The following is an 11,998-nucleotide window of genomic DNA, read 5'->3' as shown; positions in this document are numbered from 1 at the left end:
AAGATGAAAACTAGCAGGTAGTTTCACATTAATCATCAGATAGCTTCCCATTCTCTTCCCATCTGAGTGGTAATTCAGAACCCCAAACCTAAAAATGTTATGTCCGTTTACAAGAACTTCTGGGTTCCCAAAATATTTTACCACTGTTCCTCAAGATGGTGTTAGTCACAGTAACTACAGAATCAATTATTTCTGACAGCTAAAGTTTTGACCTATTTCATGTAACAAATAGTTTATCTTCCACTTCACCAAGCAAAAAAAGATCTCAAGTTTAAGTAAGAAATTAATCAATTGGACAATGTATCTCTCTCTCTCTTTTTTTTTTTTTTTTTTTTTTTTAGTTTGGTAAAATTAAAAATCTCTCCAAACAAGTCTCCGAGAACATCAAGGACCAGTGGAAGTGGCCATATTTTTAGGTTTAAGGAGACATCTTTGCTGAAGTTCTGGAAACCTTGAGAGAAGAGCAATCATTGGTATGCAGACTGAGGAATGAGAAGAACCTGGAAGTCCTAAATTACATTCACAGCAACTACAAAGCAGGGGAAAAATAGGAGTGAAAAACTGTTAGAGATGCCTTGAGACATAGAACAAGAGAACAGTCAAGATGAGGCGGTAAGCATTTAGAAACCAAACCTCACCATAAAGGTGTTTTAAATAGCTTCAATATCTCAGCTTCTAATGAGTCACCCTGTCCCATCCGCTTCTTTTAGTGACAAATAATAATAATAATAATAATAAATCCTTCAGTTCATACTGTAGCTCTCCTGCAGATGTGGAAGAGCAACTAGATTCTAGCCTGCTTCATGCATCATTGACAAAGTCGTCAGCTGAGTCCCCTGCTGCAGATTCTTTATTAGTGGTGATAATGTGAGAAGCAGAAGGGAACACAGCTTGACTTTCAGAGCCCAAGCTGAATTCTCATTTAGAAAAATAATCCCTTTACTTATAGACTGAGCAAATACGATAATGAGTCATCAATAGAAAACAAATGGGGAACCCCTGGCAATTGACCAGAAAGAGGTCCATCTGACTCCACAGAATCTATAAGGAATAAATAGATGAAGGAAGAGTTCAGTGGGATCAAATTCATTGGGTACAGCAGGTATGTCCTTTCTAACTGTGGAACAGTCATTAATTATTAGTGTGTTGTTGGTATGAGAAAAACAAACAACCAACACAGCTGAGATATAATCCTGCCTTACTACTCACCTCAAAAAGTCAGCAGTCAAGCATGGTGACTGTCTTCAAAATCAGAAAGAGCCATAGAAGCTTGACCATCTGGTCTGTCCATGGGGAATTTTGAAATGGGGGAGAAAGAATGATTCCATCTGCAATGAAAAGCATACATTTCTAAGTGTCTTACAGAGAGAGAATCGGAACAACAATAAAGTTTATTTATATTACAAATAAGCAACTACAAAAATGTTGAATTTTGAAAACTTCTAATTGGAAAAGAGTTCTGTCAGAATCCATGTCTCAGATGATCAAAGTCACCATTGAACAGGAAGCTTTGGGAAGTAGGACTAAAACAGAAAATCTTGGGGGAGTCAGTCCCCATTATATTGCTGAAAGCTAGAAACAAGGATTTTCAGTTATGGGCTAGTCTCTTAGTCAAACTCTCTATGAGGCTTAAGAAGATCAAGAGTTTTGACATGGGAAGAGGAGTCAAGCTGCAGATACCAACCACATTTCCTTGTGCAAAATCACGTGCACCCACAGCCAAATAAATGGTGAGATTTTGATTCAATTTTCTTATTTTCTGCTCAAGGAAAACAGCTTAAAATCCATAATACTATTTTACTCCATCCATCTTTTCTACCTGGAATAGAGATTACTACTGCACTGTTGTAGTTTTTTTAGCTGCTTCTGAGAGCAGTTAGCAGTCCTCCATCCTCAAACCACTGTTGTAATGCTAGACATAGCAAGTGCTCTGTGGAGCAGTTCAATAACTTCTGACAACTTCAATAGCACAGAAAAACAGTGTAAAAGCTAGCTATAATTAATTTCTGGAGAAAAGTGATATATTTAGTTATTTTGTTTTAATGGTTAAAGTTTCAATGTGCAGAAATCTGCACAACAGATAATTTCTTGTTTCCTCTGTACTATGCCGTACTTTGTACTTTAATAATCACTATAGACTGAATTAATTAAAGGAATGGGGATTCAGGTTAAACTGTGCTTTGTCCTGCTCCACTAAGATGTCACATGCATGGATCCATTCCCTCCTACATCCCAGGTCACGCAAATCATCCTGAATTATGACCTCATGCTCCTCAGCTCTAGGCAGAAGTTCCAGTTAATGATCCTAGAAATATATACTGGACCCTCTTCTCAGCTGCAGCCCTGAGTGACTTCTGGGGTGTCTATTGTAAAATTTTAGTTTGGAGCAAGGTGCACTTCTGAATTGAATTTTCAGACCACCCCCACTTAGTATGTTTTGCTTTATGTCACAGAACTGTCCTGGTCTGCACAAACTGAATCCCCTGCAGAGGAAATGAAATGAGAAGACGTGCTCCAGGAGGCCATCAAAGGCTGCTGATCAGCATTCTGTTCATGAGATCAGACTAGAGCTACTGCAAAATAATCCTTCCTCCACTTCCCACCTCTGAAAATGTGTGCTGTTCAGAGGTCACAGTACCAACCATTTGTCTTTCTGAACTTGCTTCTGTTATGTTGCTATACTTGGTAATACAGGTAATGTTATACTCTTCCCACTCAGCCCACAGGCGTATCTGGAGGGTAAGTTTAAGGAGGACTGTAGAATGTCCTGAGAACATCAATCTTCCAAGTCCCTGCAATGATGCCAGAGGCTACTATAACAATGTTTAAGTTTACCACTTTCCAAATGTTTGAAGTTTCACATTGAAAAAATTAGCTTACCAGGTTTTGGATCTTCCTTGTTCTGCCCAAATTTTCTTCAAGACTATTACCAGGTAACAAGAGTTTTTACTACTGAAGGAATTGTGATAACTGGAAGACAAAAGCACAAAATTGTGCCAAAGTGAAAAATATTCCAGGATCTGAAATACTTTTTTAGTTTTCCTATGAACATTATAGAGATTTTTTTTTTTCTATTTAATCCAAGTCAGTTTGCCCATTCCTAAGTCAGAACACACACATACATGATCCATTCACATCTGTGCAGAATCTTTCTACATACTGCGTTTAATTTCTCTGTTCAAGGCCGTCATTTAAATAAATAAATAAAAACCTTTGTTCCTTCATCTGTGTTTCAAACTACAACTTTTTACATTAAAAATGTGCAAAGATTCTCTAGGTAGGTTGCACCTTTAAACCTAGAAATTAATTACTGATAAGCACTCCTGCTGTCAAGAAGCGTGTTTCCCTAGCTGAAGCCCAAATAACACAATATTCATTCAGACACTATTGTAAAGCCATGTTTTGAACTCCTCATTGGTGCACATTGTTTATCTTCAGCTTTAACCAAGTCCTTTATCATTTTGAACTGTTTCTCTAGGTCACAGTCACCTTGAAGTCTTTTTTTTTTTTTTTTTTTTTTCCAGAGACAAATCCATCAGCATTTGCTTTTTCTGTCCCTTCATTCCCCTGAACAAATATTTCCCATTTATCTCAAACTGCCTTTTTCCAATCAGTCTCACAAAAAGTCACTCAAAAAGGTATAGTGCAGATGTTCCACAACAAACTACTCGTTAAAAAGATTTTTTACTTCCTTTTCTGGTTCTGAGTCTTCTCAAAGCTATTTGGGGGTCTGCTATTTGTTGCTGTTTTAGGGTCATTTTTTTTTTTTTCAATTATGCCATAAATTTTGCAGTAGGTTCTTGAATGAACTCTTTGGAGAGTTCTCCTTTAAAATAACAGCGGAGAGATTGGCCCTAAGCATTTGTCATTCATTGCATTTTCATTGCCATAATCTGCTTGAAACTTTCAAAGTTAGTTAGTTAAGACTTAAGGCTGCTTTTACACATGGCTGTCTCTAAACAAATTGTGTGTTTTGAATTGCACGGTGCTCCATCCCTACATACATGCAAACAGTTCCTAGTACTGTAACTGCAACTGACGCTTAGGAAGAGACTCTAATTACTGGATCCATACTGTGGATCTGTTTGTAGGCAGTGACCAAATGACACTGTTCACTAGAATGAATCTGACTAATCCTTGGAAATTTTCAAAAATTTAGGCTTAGGGCCTTGCTAATTGTCACTCACTTTTCTCTCAGAGAGGCAATCTGTATGCCATAAACACAGTCATCTCAGGTCACTGGAACTGGAACTATGAGCTGAAGCATGACCCTCTTGCACTTTTTTTTTTTTTTTTTTTTTTTTGTCTGACTTGTAGGGGAAACTGTGTGGTTATTATGATATGTATGCATGTGCAAATGCACACAGAGATCCTTTTAAAAAACTCAATATTTATACAGTAACCTTCAACTATGTGTTGCTCATAGTGCAGGGAATTGCTGTGTTATTTCTATCATCACTGTGTGGCAATGATGGGGAGATAATGACTTCTTAATGGGCACTGCCATATGTGCATGTACTGGATATGATTATAAATAGTTACATACAAACAAAAAGACTACTTAGAGCTTAAACAGGCCATTGCATTTCAGGAGTTTGAAATCATACTAACACTCTAGAGGTAAGAAACAGGCAAGTCTTGATCTTTGCTACAAAATTTTGGCAGGATCAATGAAACAAGAGTATGAAGCAACTGTTTCCTGTACCTTCTGAGAGAAGACTCTTGAGATGGAGCACAGCAATACATATTGATGCTGTGTCAAGGCAGCTTGGTTTCTGTGCTCAGTCAGAATTTCTGCCTCTTGGAGGGTCTCTGTAAACTGACATATGCATTTGACCAGACTGGAGCCCATCACTGGGAACTAGAGAGAGACTGTTGCCACCTTGTGCCCTGCTTAACAGTCACATATAACCAAGCTGTGAGCTAAGAATAGTTCCCCTCACCGCTGAACTGCTGTGAGTTTTCCTGAAGATCAGCTTGGAAGGTACCATTAATATTCGCATAATTTCCTGGTTTAGAAATTGGAGAATGCTCTGAAAAAGCTGGCAGTAAAATTTTTCATCATTGTGGCTCTCTTCTGTTCCTGCCATTGAAATGCAACTAGTTCTTAGCACTTTATCTATTCTTCTCCTGTGTTGTGACGTTTATAGTGTGGGTACACCCTTCAAACATGTTGAAAGATTTTTGCTGTCTTTCAAAGTTAAAAAATAGAATAAAAAAGGTGAAGTCTCTTTTGCTTCTTTTCTCTTTCTCTTACTGGTTTTCAGATAATCTCATCTTCTAAGGTCCTTGCTCAGATAAATGTCCATTAATATGTCCAAAATGGCTTGTGATTTTGTAGACTGAAATTAAAACAAATGGCAGAAGAAAGCAATCCTTTAAATAACTACAGTAAAGTGCTCCCTTCTATAGTTATTATTGTGAACAACGTAAAAGTCATTAACAGCACACACGCCCCCACCTGAGATCAAAGCTTTCACCTTACAAGCTTTTTTTTTTTTTTTTTTTTTTTTTCCTTTACTAGAGATCTTTCTGATATACATGTCCTGGTCTGGGGAAATATAGGGGAATCTTAGTATAACCTGACTATATTCACAGTCCTGATTTTTCACCAAGCTGTCTATGCTGACGGCAGAGCAAAATTATATACCTCTTTTCACTTTACAAATCCCATGATATCTTAGTAGAGAAAAGCAGGCTTTGGTTTTATACAACATATCTCACTCACGGTATCTTAAAGCCTCTTTGCAAGCAGAAGTTGAATAGTGATGACCCAGAATCCACAGCAGCAGATGAGTTAGAATTCAGTCTCCAAGAGATATCTGATAGGAGCAACTGTCTGAGATCCCTGGAGCTTGGATCTAGGCTTTGTACTAGAAGAGATATTGACTATAATGGTGCTTTTCCAGTAATATTATTTTCAGAGGATTTTAAACTGAGTTGCTTGAAACAGAAATTCTGGAATGTAGTCTATTTAATGGCACACTGAGATGATGCAACTTTTAGCCAGAGATGCAATATGACTCCCTCATTCTTTCTGTTTTTACTTTATTATTATTATTATTATTTGTTGTTGTTGTTGTTAACAGCAGTTTCAAACACTGAATCTGAAATCTGGTACACAAAATGAAATCACAGAAATTCTTTTTCGGAAGGAAAAGTAGTACCTTACTTACCTGACCTTACTTACCTGACAATGTAGGCCACCATTCCCACTCTTCTACATATTCAGGTCATTAAACCTTTTGTCTGGTGAGTTTGAAACAGTGGATTAAATTGTGATAGGGCACAGCATTTAATCATGTCTGGTATTCCAGTCCTGACAACTGTATTTTTGTAAACAGATCTGGAATAACACTTAGACTATGAATGTAGATATCACCATTTGGTACAACAAAATATTTTTGCTCCTATTTATTGACTTTCCTTTGGTTTACCTTCTAATCTTTTCCTACAATGCTAACCATTGAATACAGTACCAATAGCTTGGTACCTCTAAATTACCTCTAAGCTCTCTTTTCTCCCTCTTAGATATTTATACACCGAATTAAAATCACAGTAGGACATCTATGACTTTGCTTCTACTTGCTGAGATTTAAGTTGCCTCTCTCTTCTTTTGATAGATGCACATAGCATAATGCAAGCAGGATATTAAAAAGCTAATTCTTTTTCTTTCCCCTCCTTAAAAATCTTATTCCTTTATTAGCTTGCAGCATGCTTTGTTAAGCATGACATAGCAACACAATTTAAAAACATACAGGAGTGGCCATGATTAATGTGTCATTTTGTTTGATTTCCCCTCTCTGGTTATGGCTTTTTTTAAGTGGGCAAATGGCAAAATGACTTAGGAGATTTCTGCAATAACAACAATTAAAATAACAAGAACTCAGCTTGTGCCTGTAAAAAATGACTAGAAAGACTAGATTGATGGCTAGGTTTGTATGTCCTGGAGTAAAGCATATTTCAACTGAATGTGTGCTATATACAGAATCCAGTCTTGTTTGGGCCCTAGCTGGAGTTACTCTAAAAAGAATCATCTAAATCTTCCATTGCCCTCCTCTGCCCAGCAGGTGAATGTGACATTGTAGTGGGGGGTCCACCATTATCATCCGTGCTTGGCCATTAGTGTTGCACCTGTGAAATATGGGAGCATCATCAGTTTAAAATGGCAGCACATACAGTGTTAGGTCCACAGAGGGGACTATGCAAAATCATCAATGCTGGATCAGACTCCACAGACTTTATTTTCAGGGGTTTACATTTAGGCCAACAATTCTTCTCTGGTGGCTCTTCTTCACTGCAGTAGCTCTACTAGATTTGCTTAGAGATCATAGAAATATAGAACAGTGCAGGTTGGAAGGGTCTTCAAAAGATCACCTGGTCGAATCTTTCATGCAAAAGGGTGCCTAGATGAGATTATCTAGCACCCTACCCAAAAGTATATTGAAAACTTCCAGCGATGGGGATTCTACCACATCTACAGGGAGGATGTTCCAGTGATTGATTGTTCTGACTGAAAAAAATTAGAATTTATCTTTCACATAACACATTGAAACCTTTCCCAGTGCAACTGGTACCTGCTGCCCCTTGTCTTGTCCATGTAGCTACTTGTGAAGAGAGAGCCCCCATCCTCTTTGTAGCCATCCTATAAGTACTGGAAAACTATGATGAGATACCACCTCTTCCCCAGGCTGAAAGGCTATAACTCTTCAGACTTTCCCCAATTTGACTGTATTTGTAGCCATTTCCAGTCTGTGCACTTCTTTTTTTGAATTGTGGTGACCAGAACTGGACACAGTAATCCAGGTACAGGCTGACAAGCACTGAGTAAAGTGGGATGACCAAATGTCTGACTCCTAGCAATGGCCCAGCAGATACAGTCCACGATCTGATTTGCCTTTGTTGCACAGAAGCAAAGATGTACAGATTTTCATCAGCAAAGGATCTGACACAATTAAGTTAAACATGGCAACAAAGGGAGGTGCTGAAGAACAGATAACAGTGCTGATGTTGAAGATCATCTAGTCCACTACAGATCAAACAGATCAGCTAGAGCAGGTTTCCCAGGACCTTTCTCAGTGAAGTTTTAAATATCTCCAAAGATGTAGAATACTATTGCAATCCAGTAGGATATTTCAGTAGAACATCATCCTGTATGCTTTCAGACTTGAGTTAACAGATAAATCACTACAACTATTTCCAAACATGCATTCATTCCCTTCACTGGAAATCTGTCCTCACCCAGACTACGAAAATCTCAGATTAAATAGTTTGAAATTACACAGGATTACCATCAGCAAATTTGCTCTTGGTCTACACATCACTTGCAAACTGTTTGTTTCACTGCTTACCCATCCACAGTTCACACTCTGTTGCTTTGCTACATAGGTCAACCTCTTTGTTTCTGGATGATTTATGTAATTTTTTAAACCAGCACAAAATCTAAATAGGAAATTTTACACTACATGAAGTATTATCTCAGTAAACGTTTGTGCATTTCAGATTGACATTTGCCTTACACAGTAATAGAAGACCTCAAGCACTCAAATGACTGTGAAATTTAGACACAAATGGCTCGCAAACAAAGCCATTAAATCTGAATTTACTCTTAAATGTGAAAACATGTTCACAGAAAAACTGATCCTAACATTCACTGAGCACTTACTAATCAGTAGTTGGGAAGTGTGTTTGCTTATGGTCCTCTCTGGTCAGTGCATGACTTTGAAAAACATGTTGCTCTTCCAGTTCTGCTTCTCGTAATTCATGGTAAATGAGTTTCCCATTGACACTGCACAGGACGTCAACAGCTGCTGTTAGTTGGTCCAGAGTTGCTCTTGCCCCATCTGCCCCTCAGAGGAAGCAGCTATGCAATTGTTTGACTTCCCAACAGAAGAAGGTTGAAAGATTTTTGAATTTCACTGAAAAAATTCTCTGTTATTTTGAGGAACTAAGGCATATTTCTTGAGAATTTCTCTCTATTCCAGGTATGCAACGTAGCAGTGAGTTTCTTCCAAAGAATGAGGTGACAAAGCCTGTGCTGACACATGGAGCATGTGATGCTTCATACTAGTTTGGGCAAAATTCTTCTTGGTCCATTTGAACTTGTCCATCATTAGCACCTTTCTAAAATTTAAATCTGATTTTCCCTTTTTACATGCTCATTACTTTTTATGTTGTTGTTGTGTAACAGAGGCCAAATAATTCATTTCCTAACATTAGTAATCTTTATGTATTTATATGGAATTATCAGTTTCTTCCAATCAAATAAACAATTTTTTTTCTTTCTATTCCCATGTAAGTTCAATTCTGAATTGTTCCTACCTCTCTTTATAGGCTGTTTAACACATTTTAGTCCAATGCTCTTTTTCCAGTTCCTCATATTTAGTACCTGCTATGTTCTCCTTGGATCTCTAGTCACAGAAATAGTCTGAGGTACCTATCCTGCACAAGGCTGAGCACCTTCTGCAGAACAGTGAGAGCTCTTGCTACATAGGGAGCATCTCTGCTCCCCAGAGGACTGAACACTGAACCATAGGTTCTGAGGTCACGAGCTTTCGTTCCTTATTTTAATCCTTTCTTTCCCTTATAGTCACAAAGCTTGCAACATTTCTGGTTTTCTACCATTTCTTTAATCAAGTTCATTGTAGTCATCATTTTGTTGTTTTCTCTTTTGTAATTAGAAAAAACTTTTTAAATTTTCCCTCAGTTGCAGCTTATTTACTTCTGATGCAAAAAAACAAAACAAAACAACAACAAAACCACTTGTGACCAGAAACAAGAATTCTAAATAGTGCTTCAGACAATGAAATGGATACATCAGTAAATCTGTATTTCTAAGTAAGATTGAACCAAATTAATAAATGATGAATTAAGTGATGAATATTCTTAGTGTAATGGACATTAATAGAAGTTGCTAGATGTTCCCATTGATACAAAGTTAAGCCTTTTATTTAGAAGACTAATAGGTATCTATTTTTGACAAACTTTGTTGAAGTCTCCAATTAGAGAGAGAAACAAAGTGAACTGAAAATATACTGTGGGTGACTGTAATCCATATTTAGGAAAAAAAAAAAAAAAAAAAAAGGCAGCTACTTCTACTTCACAATAGGCAGGAAGATTTCCCTGTATTTAAGGGGATATAAAGAAAAAAAGAGAGAAGACGACACTTTTTTTTTTCATTATTGTGTTAGTCAAGGTTGAAGTTTCAGAGGACATTTTTAGCAGGCTTCTACAAAACTACATGGCATTACTTGCAATGTTGACTGACATAATTTAGAGTTAACACATCAAAAAGGGAATTGACACTTTTTTTTTCCTGATTTCTTCCCGTAAAGCAATGCTATAGATCAACAGCACTTCCAGAGAACCAGTGAATAAACCAAAGATATTTGATATTGGCTTCAAATTCTCTGATGACATTCTAATGCTGCACTGAACTATCAAAATATTTTGACAGCAGGAAAGGGCTGGAAATATCATTAAGGCAGCACATCTTGTGCAATTTCACATTTCCCTGTTTCTGGTCATTTTGCAAATAGGCTGTTTTCCTTCACAGCTTATTGAAATGTGTGAGTTTTACACCTTCTTTAAGCTTAGAAACAGTCCTAGAGTGAGCTTTTTCTTACATTTTGACACTCACATTTCTGCTCCCAACAGAAACTAGGAACTGTAGACCTGTAGTTACAAAGGTTCCCAGAGAGGTAATCAGCATTTGGGGGATTCAGGAAGGCTGGAATCAGTAAGGTAATTGTAACTCCACCAGCAAGCAAATTCCTCAATAGGAAAAAAAAAAAAAAAAAAAAAAAAAAAAAAAAGAGAGAGAGAGGAAGAGAGATCCTGTTTCACATTTCTGCTACTATCTGTAATATCTACATAGCCAAATGTAGCTATTGAAGCACACAGATGGTCTAATTGTAGTTTACAACTCCATCCTAGAGGAACCTAACCATACAATAACCCTCCCTCAGTCTGTGCCCAGATGGGACTTCTGTCTTACATCAGCTGCTGCAAAAATGCACTTACTTTCTGTAATAACATTTTACCTTTCTCTGAGCCTCCACAAAAGACTGAAGAAATTGCAGCTCAGACACTGATCTTGTTATGTGAACAATCTTTGAGTCTTCCATATCATAAATGAAGTTTTGTGAACTCCATAGCCAACTGGAGCTCAATTCTCTGGCCAGATAACCCTGTTAGACTGCCTCATCACAATCTGAAATACTTTGCTTCACACCCCTGCGGTGACTGCAGGCTCAGGCAGACACTCTGGCATCAGCTTACTCCTGATCTCAGGCAGGCTTGCCTTGCAAGTGGAAAAGACCTCTCAGATATATATTTTTTTTATCTTATTCTTTAATGAAACTTAACTTTGTCTGATGAATTCATCATTAGAGAATTCAAGAGCATATAAAAGCTAGTGTACAAGGTAGAAAGGAAAGGTAATGTATCAAAATGTTAAAGCAGAAGGGGAAAAGGCTATGCTTTCTTTTTCTTTTTGAACTTATATCAAAATATGAGGGGAAAAAAAGTGAAGGAAAATGTGGTAAACACAATGTACATAAAATGCCACACTGAGGTAGGCAAAGCTTAACTTACTTCTGGAATGCACCGCTGTAGTAAGTCTGCATCTGACTTTTAAATATGAGTATTTTGAGCTTCTCTGGAATGAGTCACATTAGCTTCTATGACTTCACATTGGAGAAAAAAAAAAAAAAAGGAAAAAAAAAGAGAGAGAGAGAGAGAGAGAAACATTGATCTATTAGAAGTCATGAATATAAGCTTAAAGGCTTTCTACAAAGTTGATTTTTCAGGCCCATTGTGTAGATCTATTTCAGTGCCTGGATCATTTAGCAGATAAAGGAGTTCTGACCTTCTTTCTCATCAGTTTTGCTGCTAGAAGTGTATAGTTAATTCACATGCTAAAAATCCTAAGGACATTTTTATGAGTATAATAACACAGCAATGCAGCCACAGTAACCAGCTTTTATACTGTAGGAGA

Source organism: Oxyura jamaicensis, chromosome 3, assembly GCF_011077185.1.
Source record: "Oxyura jamaicensis isolate SHBP4307 breed ruddy duck chromosome 3, BPBGC_Ojam_1.0, whole genome shotgun sequence".
Lineage (NCBI taxonomy): Eukaryota > Metazoa > Chordata > Aves > Anseriformes > Anatidae > Oxyura > Oxyura jamaicensis.
Note: the sequence above shows the minus strand (reverse complement) of the source record.